The sequence below is a fragment of the Ambystoma mexicanum genome, chromosome 14 (genome assembly GCF_040938575.1).
Source record: "Ambystoma mexicanum isolate Mex_15411 chromosome 14, UKY_AmexF1_1, whole genome shotgun sequence".
NCBI classification, from domain to species: Eukaryota; Metazoa; Chordata; class Amphibia; order Caudata; family Ambystomatidae; genus Ambystoma; species Ambystoma mexicanum.
In genome coordinates, this window is record NC_090940.1 from 408031683 (window position 1) to 408058888 (window position 27206).

At 44.2% G+C, this 27206-nt stretch overlaps 1 protein-coding gene across 11 annotated transcripts in view; it reads left to right on the forward strand.

Annotated features, from left to right (window-relative positions):
• The window catches only part of LOC138526830 (protein-L-isoaspartate(D-aspartate) O-methyltransferase-like), a 1059036-nt gene that overhangs the window by 375211 nt on the left and 656619 nt on the right, over nucleotides 1-27206 (forward strand). For 5 of the 11 annotated variants that reach the window (XM_069637551.1, XM_069637557.1, XM_069637555.1 and 2 more), the window contains exon 2: nucleotides 24935-24972. The exons of the other annotated variants lie outside the window; for them this stretch is intronic. The gene's annotated coding sequence lies outside the window, so the exon portion shown is untranslated. The remainder of the gene's footprint in view (nucleotides 1-24934; nucleotides 24973-27206) is intronic. 11 annotated transcript variants of the gene reach the window in all.

Here is a 27206-nt window from a genome sequence, read left to right on the forward strand (position 1 = left end):
AGTGCAAATGAGTAAATGCTTCTTACCATGCTCTCAAGGTAGGCAGCGTTTAATTGTAAACGCTGTCTGCCATGTGAGCGTTTACAATGGATCCTTATGTAGTCCGCCAGCTTGTTGCTGGCTCTAAAAGCTGACGGGGTTCCCAGCATTTGCGTCGGTATGAAATTGTGGGGCATTTGGATGGGGAGAGGAAGAGAGGCAGCAGAAACGCAAGTTCGCTTCCACTCTCTGCTGTATAAATGGACAAAAATGGAGGGTGACGTTATCGAAAGGCTTACGCAAGGATTTTACTCCTTGCATTAACGTTACAGCCCTGAAGAGCATGAGCTCTAAAGTGTTTTAAGTGAAGAAGTCTTCCTTGTACCATTTTTCATAAGAAGACCTGTAGATGAGAAAACATAAACAAAGGTGTTCTGTTTTCAAAGTCTCTAACAAAGAGTGGGAAAGTTGCTTCAACTCTGGACACATTTGGCACCAAACGCCTACGTTTTGATTAAACAAGAGAAAGAGTTGCGTGATGAAGCAGGATTTATGTTGTTCAAGAAAAATCCTAAAACCCCTTCTGGTGCTGGCCCTGCCTTTTATAGGCCATAGGCCCCCTTCCCTATTCTTTGTCTCCCAGATGGATTGGCTATATCTCTCGTTAAGTCTTTATATTGGTTTTGCAGAAAAATGTTTCCGACCCGAGCCAGCCCACGTTGTACCAAGGTAACAAAATCGTTAACAGCCCTATAGACTGCAGGTTGAAGTCCCACCTGGCCTTTTCCATGACTCTGAGCTGTCTCCCGATGATGGCGCTCCTGTTTTCCAGAGTCTGCAAAACCTTCCGCAGCACCTTCCATGTGTCGTTGCTTTTTCCAGCCTCTGCTCTCTACTGTCCACGGCAAGCAGTTGGGTCAAGTGCACAGTGCTTCAAGTTCGTAGGTGGAGCCTGCAGTACACTGCAGTATTTTGACTGCTCCCTCCGTTTTGGCTTCAGCATATGCCATTTGGATGCAGAAATAGTCTGCTGGTCTGATCCGCGAGGAGCTCCTGGTGCATGTCTCTAATCGCAGAGTTCTTTCTGATGGGGCTGGCATTCCCTGGGAGATTCTTACATATGGGTTCTAACAAAAGCTGCATGCCTGTCGCAGAGGGATCATTCCCATGAGCAGTCTGAAGCTCTTGATTCAGACTTCAATCCTTCATCAGCCTTCACAACCTCCACGAAGGCTTTAGCATAGTGTCTGAACAGTTGAGGGATGACTGGCTTCTCATTCATGGCCATGACCACTCAAGCCAGGGCAGGGTCCCAGAAATGGAGGGGGTCTGTGAAACATTGCTCATATACTGCCTCCAGGATGTTCGTGGCTGAGAATCTGTAGCCCTGGTAGATTGACACACAAGTAAAGAAACTGTTTGTTAAGGTCACTTGCCTTTAGCTATAGTTTGGCACATGGTGCTAAATCCCCACGTAATAAAGAAAGGTGGTACACGTAGTTGTTGAGCAGCTGCGCAAGAGGTAGCCCCATGCAATGTGTATCACATCCTCCGGAATGCTCTGGAGTCTTGCAAAGTCCAATGCGCAATGGGCCAGAACGTTGGGGAGGGCTGCAGTACAGTTAGCCTTCTGGTGTTGCACGCTTGGTCCTGGGATTTTTTGGCATTTCTCTACTACATGTTTTGTGTTTCACATTATAAACACAATATTGAAATTATTACAAGGTAGAGAAAAAAAACATGACATAATTTGTGCCCTCCTGGTGCAATGGCAATCTACCAAAGGGTGACACAAGAAAGCGAAACGGCAGCATTTCTCTTGTTAAAACAGCTGTTCACACGTTTCGCGAGTTCGCAGTTCTGGGCTTTCATTTTGACAAATTAATAGTTTAATTAAGAGTATGGTGAAAACAGTAACCAGAAAGTACTGCATGGGGCACATAACCAATATTTGCACCACATATTTTCCTTCTGTGTACCCTGTGCAGCAAATATCCCATTTCATACTTGGTTATATTTAAAAAAAATAAGTGGTCTTTGTAACATCACATGTTTTTACCATTACCACCAAACTCATGAGCCCTTTGGTTTTGAAGTTTTTTGTTCAGTGATCCAAGAAGGCTGGTTGGTTCTGCAAGAAAGTGGTTAGAGAAGATGCGAGAAAAGCACGAAAGGAACACAAGGTTGCATTGAGGTAAGCAACCCAGTAAGAGAAAGCAGCAAGCACAGGGTTCAAACCACAAGTCAGGAGACCGCTTCAGACCTAGTGAGGGAAGGGCCTGAGAAATGTATCAGTCACATGCAGAAAATAATCCTACAGCTGTGGCTGCCTAAGGGCCAAGAGGTTACTTTCCAGTGGGAGGGGTACCACCAGCCTTACTGGGAGAGAGAAAGGAGCTATATTGTTAGTGTGAAATGGGTAACGTATTCCTAACCAGGTGAAATGTGGCTCTCTAAACGCAAAATAAGTGGGTCAGGCACTACACCCCCTGCCAGGGTTACCAATAGCGAGTTGGGAGCTGTGCAGAGGAATTGTGGCAAAGAAGTGGCTGCATGCTACATGCCTTGTGATGGTGAGTTTGAGCCAAGAAGCGCCTGGCTGGTAGATCCCTGCAACAGTGTTGAGTTTGAGGGAAGAGACTTACATCACTGCCAGGAAGAAAGATTCTGTACAATGCATTATTTATATAATAACCCATGGGTGCCCTGTGTGTTACTCCAAAACCCATTTCCCTTTTATTACTAGACAGAACAAACTGATTATTCTTGTTGTGAAAGTCATATCGGGTGAGTCATCTATGGGTGTGCAGGGGATTCAATGCACACAAAATGTGTGATGTGTTACCCGGTGCGGTTATATGGCGATCCCTCAGAGTTGTTCTATGTTTCCCTCACCCGTCTGCCTTAAAGTAGTAGGAGTCCCAGCCAGTCACCCTGTAGGCACTAGGCAAGAGCCGGAGAGGAGGAAGAAATGGGTTTCGTGGCATTCACCTAGACTGGGTCCCAGGGAGACCCACCCTTCCTGCATGACCAAACCCTCTGACCCGCTATACTAAACCAGCCACCCTTGGGGAGACCTTTTTCATGCACTGCATGAGCTCCACTCAGCTCATACACATATCTATGCATTGCAGGGGAGAAGAGGGTACCACAGGCGGCCTGACACACTGAGGCTCTAAGGCCTTGCTTGTGTGAGTCACATACCAATCATTACTTCCCTGCACAAATCCAGCTGTTCGTCTTCCCGTCATACCACCATGATAATTTACCTCCACACAGTGGATGCGCTTTGACAATCATGCACTTGATCATGCATTCAAAATGGTGGACTGGGATATTAAACTCTGCTCACTGCTGGAAAAGGGATTTAGCCTAACCATTCCCAAAGGGTGAATACCAGTAACTGGAAATATTATGGGAGCAAGGAGGAAAACCTAGGGGAGGACCAGTCCGGAAACAAACTGGGAAAGAGTTCAGCGAGTTGCTAGTGACGAGACTTCTAAAGTTATTAGGGTAATCAGAGATCCCATATAAGAACCCAGCTTTAAGCAGGCAGTGTTACACTCCTGGCTTTAGATCCAGAAGAGAGGAGAGGAGTGGAGATAAGATGAGGAGCAGTGAACACTGCAAGCCTACTGTGCCCTATAGGTCTGACCCTGGCAGAAGTCACAGACCAAGGAAGAGAAACCTTTGACTGTTGAAGGCTACACCCCGAGGCACATGAAGGCGACTCATGTCTGGTGAGTGACTTTCACAGAATGACAAAAAACTGTAAACCAGGGGGATGACCTACCTGCTGGTAGATGCATATCAAAGTAATCCCTTAAGCAAGGAGAGGGGAAATATTGGCATCCTTGGCGTGGCAGGAAGACTGCTGTGTGCCATATCCCTGGGACTGGGAAGATATAGAATCATTTGTTTCAGAGCCCGGATTCTTTATAATTTGAGCCATGCTGACGCCAAGTAGTTTAGATTATTCACACAGAGGGGCTCCCAGTTATGTCTTAAAGAAACACTTAGACGCTGGTGGAGTTGATCCCAAGCAGCCTCTGTTTAAAAATAAAAAAACTTTGGAATCTACACTTGATGTGTCACATAGTTTGTTGATCCGCACCATTACCCAAATGTTATGATGTGCACATTTGAAATTCATCTTGTCTTGTTTGGAAGCCAGCACAATCTCTGTGCCCCTTCGTTTTTACCCCTATCATGCTAATACTATCTTCATCTTTGGCAGCAGATCGTCGTCTTTCTACTGCTGTTACTCTGCTGCCTGTATTTAATCCTGCCTCGACTATTCAAATTCCTTGTATCTCAGACCCCCTCATACTCTTAAGCATATTTAGATAATACAAAACTTGGCAACCTGCCTCTTTTTTTTCATATTACTCCCACGCTAGCAAAACTCCACTGGTTTCCTGTCAGTTGAATCACTATATCTTCTGATGCCTCCGTAATAGTGACCTTTAATTCCTCTCTTCTAAAATTCGTTCCGTACCTACTTATCCTGACTTCATCCCATGACTCGTAAATCGCTCCATAGTTTACGGGGGTTCGGTCAGTGCTCAATTAATACTCTTATAATAATAATTCCATTGTGAACAACTGTTGTCCCTTTTCCATTGCTTTTGTTAGATCTCTTTGCTCCATGTTTATTTTTTTAAATGTATTTATTTATTTGCATTTTTAGTTTACATTAAACTTTAAGCAAATCCCGGTAAAAATCAAATCTCCAGTAATAGAGGCTTAAGTCTTATACCACTAACCATCCTGATTAGTGGACATGATTTGAAGACGGTTCCCCAAAACATTTCTGAAAAAAAAGCTTTGTCACAGAAGTTTGTTCTCCACTCATCAAGAATTTTCACCATGCTTCTGCCGTTAATGTTCTAAATTTTTCCAAAAAGTGACTGAAGTAACGTGTCCTTTCCTGGGTAAAAGCAGAGCCGTTTGTAAACAGATGATCGAGAGTTTCTTTCACGTCAGCTATATCGTAGAATCTACAAGAAGAATTACTAACTTTCTTGGTGACTCGCACCAATCTGATTTCAGTTTTTTATGACAATAGCATCAATATACCACTTTGTGGTGTCAGGTGTCTTCCATAAATGGACATAGACCTTGTTAACAGTGCAACTAGATTATGTACTGTGATGAATCCAGTGGTCTCATCACTGTTTTCCTGGCAGTGATCGCCTCCCATATGGCCAGGGGACGACAGCAACTACCTGATCCTCACCCCGGGGGCGGTGGTATGAGGGAGGATCAGATGGGAGGAGACGGCCTCCAGGGAGATATCCTGACTCCAACCAGTGAGACGCGGTATCCTCTTTACCCCTTTCAGGATGAATGCCCCATTTGCGACAGTCTAGTGGCCCATTGTGATATCTCCCCTCTTTCTCCCAGGGAGAGTAGTATAGATCTTTGGTAACATTCAAAAAGCCAACTCTCACTGAACCAGCCTTGTAAAATTCTGAAAGACGCTTTTCTAACCTCTGCATACTCTTCTTCAAAACATAGTTTGACTCTAAAACCTATGGCAAACATTTATGCAATATTCTCCATAACAGACCACTGTTGCCACAATCCCCACAACACTGGGACGAAGAAGAGGAAAGGAGTAACGATGATCACTTCCCTCTGCCAGCAGTCTAATTCTTCCCCAAATCCTATTTGCCAGAGCCAATATAAAAAGGAAAAAAGACTCAGGAAGTATGTGAGAGGCCCTTCCTGGAGGAGCTGGCTGCAGGAGTCGTGTGACAGAAGGGAAGGAATTGTGGACTGCAGTTTGGGCTAGAAAAGAGGGGACCCCTTGTATCCTAACTGCCAAAGGGTAGCTGAGACTTGCTGGAGGAGCCAAGAGGACCAGTTTGGCCCCTCCAGAAAGATGGAGAACCTCTGCCTGTCAAGACTTGAGCTACCGCGTAGACTAAAGTACCTCCGTCCCCAAGTACCAGCCAGGGAGGTATGTGTTATCACTCACTGACCGGTTATTGAGACCACAGGTGGCTGAAACAACAGCACCGGGTTCCCAGGAAGCTGCAAAGGAAATAAAACTGATTAGGGACAGTTGAAAAGGTAAGAACAGGCATATAACATTAGGAACTTAACCTACCAATGAGAAGCTGGCGACAAGAACTGTAGTAGGAGAGGGTACAGAACTCCTGATGTACAGGATAATTCCCCTACTTAACGTGGTGCAGTGTTGTGTGCAGGTATGGTCCAGCAACCATTATTGTGTATCCAGAGCGTTGCAATAGTAAACCACAAGCAATCCAGTTCAAGGTATAGAAGGGAAAGTCCAAAGGCAGTGTAGTATGCAAAATCCGAGGTCGGAAAACATAAGCAATCCAAATGGACGAAAACAGCATAGGCAGGTGTTAGGCAGAAACCTGTGCAGTTCCCTCTGGGACCACTGCAGAAGATTTAAGACTACAGGTGTTTGGCAGTAAACCCACTTGGTAGCAGTCTGTACCACAAAGATTCACTTGGTAGCTGTGGCTGAGCAGTCAGACTTCCCTCAAGAAGAGTTAGGCAGTATGCAAAGTATACACAATAGGCACTCCGATACAATAGTACAAGCAAACACTGACCAGAGCTTTGGTATCAAAGTATATAATTATTTATTTAAAAACACACTGATTGAAACACTCCAGCACTATTATTGTAAATCACTCTCAACACAGTTACTATTATTATATATACATCCCTTATTCCTTATCAGACAAGTCTTAGTTAACACCACTTATTTCCAGACAGAGGTGAGCGCTTAACTATAGATGGCACTCCAATAGGTTAACGAAAAAGGGAGGGAAAAAGGCAGAAGGTAGGAAAATACACCACACTACTCTTTAGGAACTCTTAAGCAAGGCAGGAAAGTCAAAAGTTACTTATGAGCCAAAGTCCATAGGCCGGGCCCACTCTTGGAGAGAGCAGGGCACAAATGCACCCAAGATCACACAGTGACAACAGGCTTAAAAAGTCTTGCAGGGAGTTCAGAAAGGTTTTAGGTAGGCTCAGAAAAGTTTAGCCAGGGTGTCCCAGGCTAACCCAGGTTCGAAAGCCGGGGGCTAAATCTACCCCGTACAGTCGGTTGCAAGGGAAGCCAGGCGGAACACAGTACCTTATGTGGAAAGGATCCTCCAGCGGGGGCAGTTGTTCCTGGCAGCAGGTGCAAGTCTCGGCGTCGTCCAGAGGAAGAGAAGATCTCGACATGGAGGAAAGATGAAGGTCGTTGCACTGCCAGGGAAAAAACCAGCCGCAGAGTTTTCCGGTTAAAGGTACTACCCTTTGATTCGCGGTAGTGGTAAAACGTGGTATCCCGGTTGCCGGGGTGCTTGGCACAGACAAGGCAGCCACGAGATGCTCCAGGAAGCTAAAAAGGAAGCAGACTGGTTATCCCCACCAGTCGAAGGAAGAAGACTCTCCGGACTGGAGATCTCCTCTGTCGTTGGGAAAAGTGGTGAGACGGTCCAGCAGGTCGGCTCAGCTTCTCCCTCGTCGGATTCTTAGGTCCTGTGGTGACTTCTAAAGTTCCAGTCCCCAAAGCCCTGCTTTTATGCAGAAAAACCCCCATTCACTCAGCCTAGCTGGCCGGCTCACCACTTGGGCCAATCAGGACGGAGTGCGACTTGAGTTGCCTAGGCAACTCAGTCCAGGGTGCCTAAATCCCCCTCCACCCCTCCTAAGTACCCCAGACAGAGTGGCACCACTTTGGAGGGCTTCTGTGGAGAGGCCCGCCAAAAAGTAGAACAAAGGGCTCAACTTGGGTTGGAGTCACAGAAGCGAACACAAACGCCATTTTGGAACCGAGTTCTGGCAAAAAATACCAACCGGAGAATTAATATTAAATAAATAAACCAGCGGTATGTTCGAGGCTATAGGAATTAAATAATTAAAGTTGGTAGCCTCGAACAATGGGAAATCCCATAGAGATATATTCGCGGTGGAATATAAAAAGTAGTATCCACTGCCACCAGCCAAAACTCGATCAGGGGGGACGGAGACGTGCCCTCTCGACTAACAGACCCCGGGGCAATCAAATTGCCCTGGCCAGTACGTCCACAATATGATAGTTTGTACTGGTTCTGTTCAGAATTTGAGACTAGTAAAGTCAATGGTGACTTTACATGCCCTGGGAGACAGTAGTCAGTCCCAGGGTATGGAGTCTATATTGGGGGGGTCACTATGACACCCCTGTGTTACTGCACTGAGGGTGCTGTGTAACACACATCACAAAAACATATGAAGCCCTATGGAGTAAAAGACCCCACAGCCCATTAAACACATCTAGAGTCAAAGAAACACACTCAAATCATGCCCAAGAGTGAGGGTAAAAGAGTCTCACTCTTGGCAGGAGAAAAAAAATAAACCCCAAAAATCCAGCAAAGCTGCTGGGGGACTCACTAGGTTATGAAATTCAGCCTAAACAGAGAATTCTCCCTAACACTCGCCCCCCCCAGACTAAGGGACAGGAGGATTTAATCCACTCCTGGGTGAACCTCATACCTCTAGTCGATGACATACATCCTAGAGAGTCCATCAGCATTTTGATGGTGACACCCTGACCTGTGCTCAATGGTGAAATCAAATCAAACACTTGAAGGCAGATTGACCATCTCAATAGTTTTGGATTTCCCCCTTTCATTTGCATCAACCATCTCAAGGGTTGGTGGTCAGTCTGAATGACAAAAGTAGAACCATACAAGTATGGCCTAAACTTCTTCAGTGCCCACACAATGGCAAAACATTCTCTTTCCATTGTTGCCCACCTTGTCTCAGGATCCTTCAGCTTACGGCTGATGAAGCACATGGGGTGCTCCCTACCCTTCTCATCCAGTTGGCTAAGGACTGCACCTGTATCTACATTGGAAGCATCAGTCTGTACAATGAAAGTTTGGTGGTAGTCCGGAGCTCTCAGTACTGGTGCTTGGCACAGAGCTTTCTTCAGGTTTTCAAATGCCTGATTGCACTCCTCATTCCATTTTACCTTTTTAGGGAATTTTGGAGAGGAGATTACATTCAGTGGAGAAGCTATGGTCCCATAGTTCTCTATGAAATTCCTGTAATACCCAGTGAGGCCTAGGAAGGCCGGTGTTGTCCAATTCTGCACAGCTTCGATCTTGCTGAGCAAAGGCCTTATTTCTCCACCTCCTACCTCATGCCCAAGGTAGACCACTGTACTCTGTCCAATTTGGCATTTACTTGCCTTTATGGTCAGATGGGCCTGCTCAAGAGCCTGCAAAACATGTCCTAGGTGGTTCACATGTGCCTCCCAGGAGTGGGTGAAGACTGCAATGTCATCCAAGTATTCCATGCAGAAGTCCTCCATCCCAGCTAGAACTTGATTTACCATCCTTTGAAATGTAGCAGGTGCATTTTTCAGTCCAAAAGGCATAACCTTGAATTGGCATAAGCCAACTGGGGTAGAAAATGCAGTTTTCTCCTTGGCATGGTCTGTCAGGGCTATTTGCCAATAGCCTGACATAAGGTCAAATGTGCTGAGGTACTTGGCTGAGCCAAGTCTATCCACCAACTCATCTGTCCTTGGCAAAGGGTGGGCATCGGTCTTGGTGACTGCATTAAGAGCTCTATAGTCCACACAGAATCTCAACTCTTTGGATCCTGCCTTTGGTACTAACACAACTGGGCTAGACCATGGACTAGTAGAGGGCTCTTTTACCCCGAGATCACCCATCTTCTTGACCTCACCTTTGATGTGGGTTCTGACATGTTCTGACATTCTGTACCCTCTGCTTTTGACTGGCAGACAGTCACCGGTGAGAATATCATGCTGGCCCCAAGGGGTCAAGCCTGGTGAAAGTGAGAACAGGGAGGCAAACTGATTTAACATAGATTTGCACTCTTCTTGTTGCTCAGGTGTCAGATCTGAAGAGAGATTAACTCCTTCAACCTTTTCGTCCAAAGGTAATCCTCTAAGGAGGTCAGGTAGAGCTTCACTCTCCTCCTCCTCTTCCGATGAAGCTAGAAGCAAGGCTCCTACTTCTGGTCTAGAGACATAGGCTTTGAGGCGGTTGGTGTGGAAGACTCTGGGAGCTTCCCTGGGTTTGCCCAGATCCACCAGATAGTTGACCTCTCCAAGTTTTCCCACAACCTTGAAGGGTCCCATCCATTTGTCTTGCAAGGCCCTCTGCCTTGTTGGGAGCATAACGAGAACTAGATGGTCTTGAGTGAACTCAACCATGTTAGCCTTCTGATCATGCCAATGCTTGACCAGAGCTTGTCCAGCCCTCAAGTTGTCACTTGCTTCTGCCATCATGTGTGACATTCTCCGTCGGAGACCTATCACATAGTCAGTCACTCTGACTGGCTTGGGGGAAGGAGCACTCTCCAACCCCTCCTTGATCAGGGCCAATGGACCTCTGACCGGATGGCCATAGAAAAGCTCAAAGGGAGAATAACCTACTCCCTCCTGAGGGACTTCTCAATAAGCAAAGAGAAGGGCATGGCAGTAGAAGGTCCCACTTTTTTTAAGGGGTTCCTCTAAAGCACCTATCATGCTCTTCATGGTTCTGTTAAACCTTTCTACCAACCTATTTGTCTGAGGGAGGTATGCTGTTGAGAATTTGTAAGTAACTCTGCAGGTTTTCCACATGGCTTTCATGTAGTGGGACATAAAATTCGGCCCCCTGTCAGAGATTATTTCCTTAGGAAACCCAACCCTGTTAAAAATACCAAGGAGGGCCTTAGCCACAGCCAGAGCTATAACAGTCCTCATAGGAATTGCCTCAGGGTACCTAGTAGCATGGTCTACTACAACAAGGATAAACCTGTTGCCTGAGGAGGTTGGGGGGATCAAGGGGACCAACAATGTCAATCCCTACCCTCTCAAATGTGACTCCCACAACTGGGAGAGGCACTAAAGGTGCCACATTCTTGGAACCAACCTTACCAGAAGTCTGGCAGGAATGGCAGCTCTTACAATTCTTATCTACTTCAGCCCCCATCTTTGGCCAATAAAAGTAGAGAGAGAGCCTTTCGTTGGTCTTCTTGAAACTCAAGTAACCAGCCAAAGGTATCTCATGGGCTAGTTGTAAGACTGTTGCCTGTTTTCTTGAGGTACTACGAGGCGTTTGTAGTCTCCAGGTTCAGACTCAGTTGGTTCACTGTAGAAGAGGCCATCTTCCCAGTGTAACCTGTACTTCCCAGGCTCTTGCCCATCAGCCTCAGAAGCTGCCTGTTGGCGGAGACCTTCCAGAGTTGGACATTCTCTTTGGCCCTTACGGAAAGCTGATCTGCTGGGTCCACCTTCTGCCAGTAAAGACTGCAGCTCAGGATGGTCAGCTGGATCTAAATCTCCAATAAGGTATTGGCCTCCTACTAGTTCTTCTTCAGAGTCTAGTTCAACCACACAGGGTTCAACCACCCTCTCAGCCTCATCTGGAGGGGTAGTTACTGGTGTAACTTTGGACAACCTAGGGGAAGTCCTTGTTGGAAGCACTGGAGTGCTTGCTGCTGGCTTTTTCCTTGGAGTCTTGGGTTGCCCCATGGCTCCTGATCTGGTAGTCACTGCAGTAAGTTGCTCCAAGGGGAGAGGAGTGATCTCTGTCATCATCTCCTGAGATGACCCTCGCAGGGTTTTCTCTCTTGCATGTTTAGTGAGCTCCTGTAACCTTTTACTAGGAGGTCTGGGGGTATGTGACAAAACTCCAAGAGCTTTCAGGTCATTACCCAACAGAACCCTTCCTGGCACCTCGCATTGTACACTGACAGGTATCCTTACAGTCATATCATTGCACTGGATGAGAACTGGTAACTGGGACACATTTGCACAGGCCCTCCAGCTAACTTGGTGAGGCATTTGGGTGCCTTAGCAACATCCTCTGCCTTGAAAAATGATTCATCCACCACAGTTATGCTGGCCCCAGTGTCCCTAATGGCAGGAGTCTCCTGACCATTCACCTGGACACTGTCCTTATAATACTCTTTAGTATTATCTGGGATAGAATTATATACATCTAAATTCTGTTGTTCCCACAACCCCAGAGAGACTAAAGAAACACTGGCTGAGACTCCCATGGGTTCATCAGCCAGCAGTAGAAAGTTTCCACTTGCCATTGGGATTTCCTCTTCTTGAGCGAAGGCTAAGGAGGCAAGCTGTATCCCTGGAGGTTTACCCTTAGATCTGGGATCTCCTTTCACATGGTCAGTGGCCTTACAAACATAACAAGAGCCAAAGGCTCTCTGGAATGGAGGCTTGTTCTGACCTCCTTCTGGTCTGGGACCAGAAGGTACACTAGCCTTATTCGGTTTCCCTGGTGGCTTACCCTTATGGTTTTGTTTGGTGCCCTCTTTGGAATTTGCAGTATTAGAATTCTCGTTTGGAGTCCTTTTTAGGCTGTTTCCCCTCATCCTTTTTCTGAGTTACCCCAGAATCCTTGTGAGTGGCCCTGTTGGCAACCCACAAGTCAGCAGCCTTAGCTATTTTTCTACAGTCTAATTCCTTTGAATCAGCCAAGTGCTGTCTGAGCTCAGGAGAGCAGGCATCATAAATTGACTCCAACATAAACAGATTTCTCATACCTTCATAAGTGTTCACTTTGTAACCCTTAATCCATCCCTCTAAGTTTTTCAACCCTTCACTCACCCAAGTAGCCCAAGGGGTACCATCATGCTTTTTGAGGGTTCTAAACCTCTTAAGATACTGGGAAGGGGTCTTCCCAAATCTAGCTATTAAAGCTATTTCACACATTCATAATCGTTCTTATCCTCCTCCCCCAACCCCATTACCACATCAGTTGCAACAGGGAGAAGCCTAGAGAACAACCAGGTAAGTCATTTCCTGTGATGTTCTGGAGCCCATGATTATATTCAAACAGAGACAACCAATCCAACACATCCAATTTAGGCTCATACATACCAATCAATTCCTTAGGCATCCGGGGTCTTTTAGGACTGGAACTTCTAGAGGAGTCAGAGAGAGAAGCATGGTCTACAGATAATTTCTTCATTTCTAGCTCATGCTTGAGCTCCATTTCCCTTAGCCTGGGGTTTTGATTCAGTTCCTGGTGTCTTTGTTCAGCCTGAGTATTCCCTCTCTTGAATTCTAACTCAAGTTTCATTTTCTCTAGCTCAAGATATTGAGGACTAATTGTGGGACCTGGCAAAGGTCCAGTAGGTACAGCTGGCAGAGCAGACAGAGGCCTAGGGGGGGGGCAGTTACAGCAGCCTCACCCTCCTCTTCTGACTCTTCCTCGAGATTATCAACATTTTGATCAACATCAATCTCTATACTGTTATCTACAGTTTCTGGCATGGTAGGTTCCTCTGAACCATCATCCAGATGTTGGTTAGCTAACAACCTTTCTATCAATTCCATTTTCTTGCCTTTAGTCAGGAGATTCTTATGCTTACAGAGAACTCTTAAACCATCAGCAGTTTTTGTAGCAAGTGACTCTTGACTATAATTTTCCATAGTTGACATGTTAGAAAGATTACTTTTTCAGTGCTAAACCTTGTGGTTAGTTGCACTAAGGTCTCTTAAAGCACTCTAAAATGTATATTCAATACAAATCCCACTGCTGTACACCAGTGTTAGGCAGAAACCTGTGCAGTTCCCTCTGGGACCACTGCAAAAGATTTAAGACTACAGGTGTTTGGCAGTAAACCCACCTAGTAGCAGTCTGTACCACACAGATTCACTTGGTAGCTGTGGCTGAGCAGTCAGACTTCCCTCAAGAAGAGTTAGGCAGTATGCAAAGTATACACAATAGGCACTCAGATACAATAGTACAAGCAAACACTGACCAGAGCTTTGGTATCAAAGTATATAATTATTTATTTAAAAACACACTGATTGAAACACTCCAGCACTATTATTGTAAATCACTCTCAACACAGTTACTATTATTATATATACATCCCTTATTCCTTATCAGACAAGTCTTAGTTAACACCACTTATTTCCAGACAGAGGTGAGCGCTTAACTATAGATGGCACTCCAATAGGTTAACGAAAAAGGGAGGGAAAAAGGCAGAAGGTAGGAAAATACACCACACTACTCTTTAGGAACTCTTAAGCAAGGCAGGAAAGTCAAAAGTTACTTGTGAGCAAAAGTCCATAGGCCGGGCCCACTCTTGGAGAGAGCAGGGCACAAATGCACCCAAGATCACACAATGACAACAGGCTTAAAAAGTCTTGCAGGGAGTTCAGAAAGGTTTTAGGTAGGCTCAGAAAAGTTTAGCCAGGGTGTCCTAGGCTAACCCAGGTTCGAAAGCTGGGGGCTAAATCTACCCCGTACAGTCGGTTGCAAGGGAAGCCAGGCGGAACACAGTACCTTGTGTGGAAAGGATCCTTCAGCGGGGGCAGTTGTTCCTGGCAGCGGGTGCAAGTCATGGCATCGTCCAGAGGAAGAGACGATCTCGACGTGGAGGAAAGATTAAGGTCGTTGCACTGCCAGGGAAGAAACCAGCCGCAGAGTTTTCCGGTTAAAGGTACTACCCTTTGATTCGCGGTAGTGGTAAAACGTGGTATCCCGGTTGCCGGGGTGCTTGGCACAGGCAAGGCGGCCACGAGATGCTCCAGGAAGCGAAAAAGGAAGCAGACTGGTTATCCCCACCAGTCGAAGGAAGAGGACTCTCCGGACTGGAGATCTCCTCTGTCGTTGGGAAAAGTGGTGAGACGGTCCAGCAGGGCTCCACCGGTGGTGTCGTCGTAGCAGGTCGGCTCAGCTTCTCCCTCGTCGGATTCTTAGGTCCTGTGGCGACTTCTAAAGTTTCAGTCCCCAAAGCCCTGCTTTTATGCAGAAAAACCCCCATTCACTCAGCCTAGCTGTCACTCAAACATGCTAAGTGGCGAGCCGGCCGGCTCACCACTTGGGCCAATCAGGACGGAGTGCGACTTGAGTTGCCTAGGCAACTCAGTCCAGGGTGCCTAACTCCCCCTCCACCCCTCCTAAGTACCCCAGACAGAGTGGCACCACTTTAGAGGGCTTCTGTGGAGAAGCCCGCCAAAAAGTGGAACAATGGACTCAACTTGGGTTGGAGTCACAGAAGCGAACACAAACGCCATTTTAGAACCGAGTTCTGGCAAAAAATACCAACCGGAGAATTAATATTAAATAAATAAACCGGCGGTATGTTAGAGGCTATAGGAATTAAATAATTAAAGTTGGTAGCCTCGAACAATGGGAAATCCCATAGAGATATATTTGCGGTCGAATATAAAAAGTAGTATCCACTGCCACCAGCCAAAACTCGATCAGGGGGGACGGAGACGTGCCCCCTCGACTAACAGACCCCGGGGCAATCGAATTGCCCCGGCCAGTACATCCACAATATGATGGTTTGTACTGGTTCTGTTCAGAATTTGAGACTAGTAAAGTCAATGGTGACTTTACATGCCCTGGGAGACAGTAGTCAGTCCCAGGGTATGGAGTCTGTATTGGGGGGTCACTATGACACCCCTGTGTTACTGCACTGAGGGTGCTGTGTAACACACATCACAAAACATATGAAGCCCTATGGAGTAAAAGACCCCATAGCCCATTAAACACATCTAGAGTCAAAGAAACACACACAAATCATGCCCAAGAGTGAGGGTAAAAGAGTCTCACTCTTGGCAGGAGAAAAAAATAAACCCCAAAAATCCAGCAAAGCTGCTGTGGGACTCACTAGTTTAGGAAATTCAGCCTAAACAGAGAATTCTCCCTAACAGCAGGTACAGGGAAATACAAAGAACAATCAAAAAAGCGTAACCAAGTTCAGGAATCAGAAAGTCGAAAACGTAGAATCAAAGCAACGAAGAACGCTTAACGCCAGCCGGGAACACAGCTGAGAAGCAGTGAACACCGCGCCAAGCGTTCATTTATGCTTGTTGTCATGATACCCGATCATGTGACTTCTGGTGTGTCATGCGATCGGAAGAAAACGTTGCTCATCTATCGCCTAATCGCCACTGCAACCGCCAATGTGGACGCAGCCGAAACTGCCAGCAATGAGCCCTTTGTGAGATGCCACCGCCCCTACCACGACGATGGATGAAAGAGGAGGGCCATTTGCCAGGTCTGGTAAAGGACGAGAACGGCGAATCCGCCGGTTGCGAGGTTGGGAGGTTGTTTGATGCGTGTCTGTGCCAGAGCCCAGATGTGACTGCAGACTTCCGCACAAAAAGGGAAGCCAGGAAGAGAGAGAGATTCCCATCAAGGCTACAGCACTGGAGGTGCAGGAAAAGACGTTGGCTCCAATGAGAAGACTTTGGAGTGCGGTTAACTCGTACTGGTTTGGTGGAGCAGAGGCGTTTGCAGAAGCAGAAGGAGAGACGCAGAGCAATAGCAGGAGGTGCCGTGGAGATGCCAGAAGCCACAAGAGAGGACCTGGCGCTCTGCAGCTCAACAAAGCAGCGTTTTCCAGACCGGAACATGAGGAGGAGAAGGCGTGTGACCGAAGAGCCATAAAGGAAGCCGGAAGGACGTCTGCCGCATCCAGAGTGGGAAATGAACGGCAGGGCCCCACTGCAGGAGCCCAAGCAGGACCGGATATGCTGTAGAGAACCGGTGAGTAAACATGAAGCAAGTGCGGACCCTGGGACATTCTACCAACTGCACCAAGGACAGTTAGCATGTTTTGAAAGTACTGATACAGAAATTCCAAGAAGTACATTTGAATGCAGAAAAGGCAAAGTACATAGCCATGGCCCAATGAGATACAAATGCATATGATGCAAGTGTGGGGCAACGCTTGAACAAATATTACCATAAACACATTTTATTAAATTGCTTACAGATTATAACAAACCTTTGCAATAACAATGCAAGAAAAAACAAATCAAGAAAAACAACATTAATAGAACAAAGATAAAAAGGAAATAAAAATATCCCTAAAATATACAGTTTATAGACAAAACTTTCCCCCATCTAATCAATAATTTTTTTAAAGATCAGTTCCAAAAAAGTTAATATTGCTATATTCAAAGAAATGTCATTGCTATTTAAAATTCTCGACCAAAACTGTTCTGTCTTTAAAAAACGTTAATCGTAAACAAATCTTCCAAAGAATTCACAGCATAATTCAATAAGGACATCACAAACAATTACAAGGCGAAAGAGTGTCTCTACATCCTAAGCACAAAACCTAAAAGTACAATGATTCCTAAAGATTTTCTCCCTAGCACCCATTACCTGTCTAGTAGGAAATGCATTTCATTTAAAATACAGCATACTGTATTTGTACTTTCTAGATGGATGCTTTTGTAAATAGAAAGGCAAAATGTTAAAAGCTTTGATTTCATATTTCAAATGTTACAACAGATGATAATCTATAGCTAAAGCCCTATTTTTTGATCCAATCAAATTCAAAGATTTCTTTTTTTACTCTCTTTGGAAAGGCAATGAGATCATCAATCATGAAATTGTAAGTGTCTAACAATTTGCTTGTTGAGTGATTCCACTCAGTCAATACCTTATAGGATTTCTGAAACAATTCAGATCTTAAAGCAGTAAGTAGAGTTTTCAGGAGGCAATAAGAGTGATCTAAAAAATTGAAATTGTTGCCAATCTGCATGGGCACAAAGTGAGATTAGACCTACCTTATGTCTTAACACTACTATTGGGGTCCCTTGTTGTAAATTTAAGATCCTTTTCCATGAAAGTGCTTCAAACCTTTTCCCAGGAATTTGTCAACAAACCCATTTCAATACCATAGATCATATGAGGCACCGTCTTTTGGTGAAAACTTGACCATAGGGATAACCGAGAACTAACCAAATTTCCTGTAGCAGATCAATATCGCCGAAGCATTTAGCCTAATTCTCTTGTTCATGATATCTAAATCATACCGCTTTGTTCTTTTAGCAAACATTACTACTCCCAAATATTTAAAATTGTGGACTACTTCAAAATGTACATGAACCAAAAATCAGTTAAAACGTAGTCTTCCTTACTTTGTTATAGTTTATCATTAAGATCTTTGATTTATTTACATTTAGGAGAAGATCCAAAGATTAGAAAATAAGCATTGTTAGCATCCATGGCTCTTTGTAGGCCAATAGCGGTTAGATTGAGCAGAACATCGCCTGCATAGGCGAAGTGGTTTATTTGTAGCTTACCCAGTTTAGGTGGATTATTTAAGATTTTTCAAAAAGTGTTACCAAGGTCATTAATAGATATATGAAATAAAAAAGGTGGTAAAACACGTCCGTGCCGTAAACCACAATAGGTTTTCACCCACCCAGTTGAGTTACCACTCTGATCTAACTGAACCTTGACTTCAGTATTTGAATGAAAAGCGATCAACATACTGATAATATCACTAGGACACCACGATTTGGTTAATTTTGTCCAAAGTGTAGCCCTATTCACACAGTCAAAGACCTGCATGATATCTAAGAAAGCACAATAAAGAACTGTTCTTTTTTTTTCTTTGCCTGTATGGCCTCAGTTTGTAAAATGTGAATAACAAAACAATTGTGGCCTGTTCTCATAGCCGATCTAAAACCTGATTGAAATGTATGTAGTATGTAGGCACCTTACCATGGATGCCCACTGTTGCAATTCGCTTCAAATCAACACCCCAAAAATGTTACTTTAACCATCCAAAAGCAATATTGGGCAGTAATTTCTAGGGAGTAGCCTATCACCATTTGTATAGATAACAACAATCAAGGCTTTTTTCCATGAGACCGGCAACAAGTATCCCTCAAAATATTCTGAAACAAGCCCCACAACATTGCTACCCATAGATTAACATTTGATTTTAATGTTGCATTTGCTAACCCATTTGGGCCTGGAGCGTTTGAGAGCTTTGCTTTTTTTTTTTAATAAGGATATGAACCACCTCTAGGTCAACAGTCATGTAGTCAGACCGGCGTAGATAAAAAAAGATCAAAACAATTCTTCCCTTTCATATACCCCAGTCCACAATATAATTTGGAGAAGTGGGACTCCCAGATCTCCGCTTGTGTGGGCTGGGATTGGACAGAGCATTGAATGCGGGTTCCCTGACCAGCCTCCAAAAAGCATGTGCGTCTTTTTGAATAATGGTGCCAAGCATGGCTTTGGCATCCGCAATGTACAACCCAAAGCAGTGGTTCTTTAACCAGTTTTTGTAATTTTGTTTTTAGAACCTTAACCTCCAAATTATAGGTACTGGTATCCTTATTTAGATATCTCAAGGCTCTTTGCAAGGAACACTTCCTCTCAACAAATATTTTATTGTATGTATATTTACGAGCCTGCTTCCCCTTAGAGTAGTTGGAAACCCGCACTTTTGGAGTATACACATCATTTTGCAAAACATGTTAAACTGCTCTATCATAGGCAGATGGTTTTAGCATCAAATTCTTATCTGTTCCCGCCATTAGCATTATGCTTTCATTAAAGCGTACTGCCAGCCCAGGTTTCCACACAAGTGAATGACCTCTTGGGTTAACATCTACAACAACATTGGCAGGAGATTTATCAACAATGTCCACATCCAAAAGCAGTGTTAACAGGCAGTGATCGCTCAAATTCATATTAATTACCTCCAATTAAGAATATTTCCGGTTCAAGTTATCAGAAAGACAACATAGTCTAGAGTTGACTTTATCAGACCATTGGACCATGTAAAATGAGGGGGCTTATCGCCAGCAATGTTACCATTTAACAAAGTCTGGTCCCAACTTTTCAACTCTGCTCTGATAAGGTACCCTATTTCCTTTGCCACTCCAGATGCATTAGATATCTCTTTTGACCTATAGTGGCAAAAGTCTAAACATTCACTATTGAAGTTTCCAACAATGACCACACCACGAAGTATTTGTTCCAATAAATCCGACATCAGGTCGGAGAGGACGTCTAAAAAGCATTATATATACCCAGCTTAGGGGTTAAAATATATATTAAAGATATAGCACCAAACTGCCCTGGGGGCTTCACCAGGATTATGGATAAGCCTTACCAGTTGAATATCTTTTCTGTTTGTTTCAACTTTGTTCGTTGCTAAACCCATACCGTTCTTAAGTGTACACAGAAGGCCCCCTGATGGACATTCGCAGGGGCCCTGTGTTGCGTTCACAGACAAGACAGTAAACCCATCCACTAATGGGACTGATTTTAGCCATGTCTCCTGTAGGCACAAGAAAGAATAAGACCTTAGAAACTCCAATCTGTTGTCAGAAAATTGTGGCCCCTATAATTCCATGATGCAAAGGAGAACAAAGTATTTCTGTCAAACCCAGAGATACCGATCTTCCCCCACGTAGGGCAGTTAGTATAGAATTCCAGTCATACGAAGGACGCACTTCCACTAAGTTCTGATCAGATACTTTGCGTGCTGATTCGACGTTAGAATCTATACTTATCTGCAATGGGTAATGCTTAACCAGTTCTGTGGATTGCAATTGAATAGACTCATTTGAGCTACAAAGGACCTCCCTAGTGTTCTTGTTTTGCGTTACATCATAACCCATTGACCGAAGAGAAACCAGCTCTGACAAAACCACATTTCTGATCATACGTAAATAGAAATGAAGCTTTAAATTATCAAATCTTCTTTTGCCCCCAAATTTCACCTGTGCCATATCTAGAGTCTAGAAGATATCAAACAGAGGTTTGGGATCTCCGAAAACATTGCCATAAGGTGAGAGCGGTTTAAAGGTGGAGAGTCCCGATCCGTAAATACCTGTTTCTGAAATAAGATGGGATCATCGGAAAAACTAGCGCCCCTCCACCCCTCCCTAACCTTTCTCACCCTTCTTGGTATTTAAGTGAGAGGCCTGATTAAAATCATGTTCTTGGGTCTTGGATGTTTCCATTGAATTATATACCAGAGTTGTAATAAGTACAGAAGAGCCTTGAGCCTTAGTCTGTAACAACGTAGGAGTTTTCCCACTTAGGAAAAACCTCTTTTCCTCCAAAGTCATAAATGGTGCAATCATAGAAGTTTGTGGGTTTAGTAAAACAGCCTCTGATTCAGGTAGTAAGGGAGGTAATTTGCATAATTTCTTCAGTTTTTCTTCTAGTGTGGTGAAAGCAGGGGTAAAAGTAAAAGTTGTTTTGAAATAAAGTCCTATGATCCAGATGAACATGAGGCCACTGTGGACTTCAGTACAGGGTCATGAGCGCTCAAAACCCTCTGCATAGTCTGTGGTACCTCTTCCAAGGTTTTACTTTCACTGGTGATGAAGCATGAGCGGATGGGCTAAGAGAACCCTGATGCACTTCTTTAGAATTAGTCACCATTTAATTTATCAAAGAAGCAAGAGAAGAGCATTCCTTGTGATTGGCCAAAAAGTCTTCAGCAAGTTCCCCAATACTCTCTATCTCTGAGAAAACTGACAATGTACTCAGATTTAAGGGTGTAATATGCTGTAGCACCGGTTTAAAATATTTTTTAATCAAACCTTTGTCCCCTATTGAGACAGATTTTATAAGATGTTTACGTTTGTTTTTAACTTTCATTGGTGATGACACCAGTTTGTCAAGAGCCACCTGTGTCTGCTTAGTACCATTTTCCTTTACGGTTCCAAGATCCTCAGATATCAAGAAACTAGACTCTTCTCGAGTAGGACTCAAGGTTCCGCCCCATCTCAAGTCCCCAAAAAATTGACCAGATGCCTTCCTGTTCGGGGGTTCTTCATGTTTTTAAATGTTTTCCCTGTACAATATGGCACAGCTACTGTATTTGTGGCTATGTCCCTCATCTGAGTAGGGATATAAGCTTCCGCAACCTTTCCCACATTTCCCTGAGGTTGAGAATCAGAAAGCACAATTGGTTGTGTTGCCAAATTCGCAACTTTAAAACAAACATCAACTGGAGACTTTTGCCACACCGAGACATTCAACACAGACAACACTGGGGGCAGCAAAGATCTTGCTTCAATTGAGAGCTCATTGATCTCAGGTGCTCTCTCAGAAACATTTGTTTGAACACTTTGCAGTTGTTTTGGAGGGGTATTTTGAGCAAGAGACACTCGAGACACCACGATGGAATGTAAATCCTGTGATTTCCCTTGTGGGATTTTATCTGGATTAGAGTGAGTAGTTCCATATATATACCCCTGCAAAAAAGCTTGTTTTGATGCCGTTAAAAGGATTCTACTTCGCTGTTCCCGAAATTCATCAGCAATATCTTCGCACGATTTGGCCAAATTGGCTAAAGTAACATTTAAAGCAAGGAGAGCGGGTCCTGGGGTATTTGGTATCTCGTGTGGTGATGTACCCATCATCCCAGACCCACCTATGTTTAACGGTGAAGGCTGACAAGATAGATCAAGTGGTGAGTCAGCTCCCGCCTCAAATTTCAAGGATTCAGACAAAAATAGAGACAGTGATTGTGACAGGGTTGTATCCGGAATGATGCACACCCCTGATGAAAAAGAAATCCGACGAGCTTGCTGATATTAGTAGCCTGGGAGGGCCATCTAAGAAGTCCAAAGAGCTCCTATTTAATGAAACCATGTTTAACATTGAAGCATCCGTCAAAAAGGGCTTCATGGGTAAATCTCCTGAAGGACAAATGGGTAGTCTCTGGTCCATAGTTATAGGACCAACAATAGAGGAAAGTTCAACACATTTCTCTATCAAAGGTTTGTGTGGCATAGCCCCCAATGTTTTCCCACAATCTGACATTAACACAGCCTTATTGTTACTTTGGAGTGATTAAAAGGTAATTTAAAATGAATCTCAGAAGAAATAAAAAGCTAGTAAAATGCAAAAATTCCCCACCAAGATCCAACAAATGGGGGCGCTGATGTGGGGGAAAGAAAAAATGCAGAAGCAAATTCACATATGCAACCGCACAACTGTGGCGCACAACAGACCAGAGCAGACCACTTCTGCAACCACTTCTGCAATTAGGTAGTGTGAACACTGGCAGCATACAGAAATGAAACTGACCTGCAGAACGCAAAGTGCTCACCATAAATAAGTCAAATACAGAAGCTTTCAGTTTTAGTTTAAAAAAAAAAGTTTCTTTCTGTCTTCTCATTCTCGTATGAAGCACAAGGACTCAAGGGACCCAAAGAACCAAATAAAGCTTGATTTACCCGCCCCATGGTATATAGATGCAGAGAGAGGTGCAGTGTGCAGATGCACTCGCTCTCTCTGTGGGCTATCCCACAGGGCACTGCCACAATTACAATGCCCCTGCCCACTCTATGCAAGCATGAGAGCATGGGACACTTCGAACTCCAGGCCAGCTCTCAATTTGCACTGTGGGTTAACTCAGCAGTTAACTCGCCAGCTTTCATGAGTTCTCCAGTCCTGGTCAGTCCACAGCAGAAGCAGCAGTAGCCCCTGAAGGGCAAGAGGATGTAAGCCAGAGCAGTGTAGGGTACACTCGCTTGCACTACGCCAACCACTCTGCAGGCTGGAGGAAAGGTCCTAGCAACGTTTCTGAAACACGTGTCAAGCCGCAGTGAGAGGGACTGGAAGTCACACAATCAGCCGCTTCCGCCACATACGTACACCAAAGACACTTGTCAAAGAATGTCAAAAGGAGACCAATAAACAGAGTGCACCACAGTATATTCAGTTTTGGTGATACAAAGGAACTATGCAATGCCTATGAAGACCTGGCAAGACAAGGATACCAGGCAATTGAAAATCATGAGAAGTCCTGGCAGGGGAGTATACCAGGCAAGCTAAACCACAAGAGAAGTCCTAGCAAGAGAGTACACCAGGCAGTGTGAATTGCATGAAGGTCCTGGCAGAAGAGTACACCTGGCACTGGGAATTGCATGAAGAGTCCTGGCAGGGGAATATATCAGGTGAGTTACAAAGCTACAAGGAAAACTACAGAAGAACATTGTTCGTTAAATAAAAGAGACACTTATGTTAAAGACTGTTGCAGAATTCGTTGCTTAAACAGGAACATTCTGAATCTAGGAGAGACACAAAGGAACTGTTAGTAAACGAGACATTGGCAGCCCATTTCAAGAATCCAAGGGAAGGTAACTATCCACTGGGTCCAAGCTCTTTCACCTTGGAGAACATTTCCGTTGCAGCATTTCTAACTTTTAGTTGTGAACACTTGTTTGCCAATATCAGTTTGAAGACATTCCTTTCACATTTTATTGTGTTTGTTTATAGTCTGAGGGTCAGGATAGGATGTTGTGGGCACAAGGGTGGCTTTTCAGTTATTGACATCCTGACACAGACAGATCCTTAGTCTTGGTTTTTAGGTATAGACACTTCTCTTTAGAAATAGGGTCAGAAAGGCATTTTCCCAACCCCTTTTCATTTAAGATATGTTGTGAACCAAAATATGACGACATTTTGTCTGGCTTTCATTTCTAATCACTCACAGTACTAACATCTGAATCTGCAGCTGTTGGGAGATCTCTGAGTAAATTGTGGCATCACCATGCAACGATATGTGGTTGATATATAACTAAGTAAATGGTGTTAGTGTTTCGGAATGATTGCAATCTGAAAAGTGTATCACAATGCTGGGTAGGGAAGCAGTAGTAAGACCGAGTACTGATTACTGCTAAAAACATGTGCCTGGAAACTGTACTATGCCTGAAAAGGTATTTTGAAAGTTTGATATTGCCTATTTTCTTTGTCATGTTGAATTCTCCATTTATTCTACAGTCCAAATGAAGGCACTGGCCAAATTTCGTTCATCACTGATTGTTCTGCTTTGTAGCGCCAAGTGGCTCAAATCATCTAAGCAAATTTGAAGTGTGGTTCAAAAAAATGGTGTCCTGAGCCGACTGTGTAAATGGACTCAAAGTGTATCTCATGCATCTGCTGTCTTATTGGTGTTTCTCTAAGTAATCCAGATACCCTTGAGGAACTGGTATGTACAGTGGTGAAACTAGTTATCAATACTACGTGTGTTAGTGGAGCGTGGGGACATCATTGCCAAATAGTAACTCTCTATAAGGTTGTGTTGGGCAGGAAAACCAGCTGTTCAATTGTGTTGCTATAAAATAAAATATAACCCCTTAAGTTGTGCTGTGATGGATTTTCCAAATTTGCATTCTACCCTCTAATGTCGCTTTCTGTTACAGGGGATTGAAGGCAGGTCACAAAATGGAGGACAGCCTAAGTAAGTGAATGTTTGCAAAGGTCAGTTAGATAGAATACATTTCCCCAATACTGTGAGACAACATAATCCATTTTTTGGGGGAAATCCTATTACTCATTTAATTCCTGGTAGTTACCATAGGGAATATTTGCTTGTGGGCTGTGTATGTTTCCACAACTTGGTTTCTATATTTTCATAAGTGTGTGGATTTATCTTATACTCCTTTACTATTGTTCGTGGGAGGGGGTAGTACTGTATATAAAGGAAGAAAGGAGTAGCAGTGAGGGACATGCAGTGTTGCAGTGTCCCAGTATGCTGGTATTTTGTGCACATTTTGTGGCAGCATTCTGGTAGTGTAAAACACATTTTCGGCTGGCAGTGCCCATACATGTTCACGCTAGCTGCAACAATATATGCCAGTATTCCCAGATACAAACATATTTGTATTTCCCTTGCCTATATTGTCAGTAATACTATAAGAAAACCGGTTCATACTGGTTCTGCCAATATATCTAAACATCTGCAGCATAGCGGACCACCTGAAGGACATTTCTGAAGCCCTGGTTGTTCCCTGCCATCCTCCTGGAGGCATACATTTCCCTCTCTAACTCATATCCTCCCCTTCATCTACATAGGCAATTCACTTAAGCTCTGCTGCTCGCCTACCTCTGTAATCCTGTTCAGGCAAAGTTTATTCCTCCCTTAGCTAACACTTGCATTTTCACCTTCCTCCTCACTTCTTCCAGATTTTCACGGCCTACCTAACTGATCTCCTAAAGACCCTCAATGACATTACTCCCTGAATAACGACACATCCACTCATCCACCCACAACAATCCCCCCTCCACATCCAAGCAAAACAACCACTTTTCAACTCACTGTTCCAGCATGTTGGATCCGGATGTTACTGTAAGCATCATTTCGTATTAATCTCCACATTCTTAAAGACCCAAAACCCACTCGATTTATTCAGTATGACAGAGATGACAGGGGTTTAATCTTGAGCCTATCCCCGTCTTCTAAGAAGGTGCTCCTCTACAGTAATCCTCCTGCTGCACAATCATGACCTGCTAAACTCGTATAACCCACCACTTTCTACTCGACAAGGATTACAATAATCTCCATGAGACCACCTTTGACCTTCGCTCGCTTTAATAAATCGGAGTCTCACCTCCCCTCAGCTCCAAATATTCTTTGGTCTTTTAGCAGTAAGGGAAACATGCAACCACCTGGAACTACAGGTAAGATGAGTTAACTCTAATTCGATTGATTCTCTCCTCACACAAGTCAATGCTATGTTGTATTACTGCCCTTCTTTGTAATTCAGCAGCAACATGACTAGCGCAAGAGACACAACGACTAAATTCAGGCAGATGCTCCTTTGGTGCAACTTCCACATCTCTCGCACTATCTCCTTCACCTGTTCTGCGTCATACAGCGGAGTCTCACTATAAATTCAGTTCAACTGTACACCTAGTCTTTCAGTTTTTCCCTCTTTCTATTTGTTCAGCCTATCAGTCCTCTATCCTTCCTTCTCCTGACTTCTTTGGCCTCCTATATATACACTCCTCCTCAATCCTAACTGTACACAACATATGGCTATCTTTCTTTGTTGCATTCTGCTTCCTACTCCTCCGCTTGCCTCTGGGACACACACAGCGCTTCAACACCATGAATTATGGCAAGATTTGCTGTACAAATGCAAGATAACAAAATATTACACATGCCAGTATCCCCACATAAGAACATATTCCTGTTGGCTTTGCTCATAATGGCAGTACAAATACCATGCCACTGTAAGAAAACGTGTCCACATTGGCTGCACCAATGGAGGCCATTATGGCTACATAAGCACATTCATCATGCTGGTAGATAATTCCAGTAAAAAATGCCATGGCACAAGAAGAAACCATGCGCTTGTTGCCTGCACCAGTGAACCCCCGTACCCTATAAGAACACTCATCGCTTTGTCTTTGCCCATACACTATTAAAAATGCTACAAAGAATGTAAGAAAATATGTACGCTGCCTGCACCAATGAACCCCCCACCACATAAGAACTCACATCATCACTTTGGCTTTATCCATGATACTATTCAAAATGCTATGCCCGCCATAGAGAAACACGTACATACTGCTTGTACCTATGAGCCTTGCCTTAAATACACAACATGTTGGCTTTGCCTGTAATGCCAGTAAAGAATGTCATGCCACCGTTGGAGAACGTGTCAATTATGACTGCTCCAATGAAAGCCA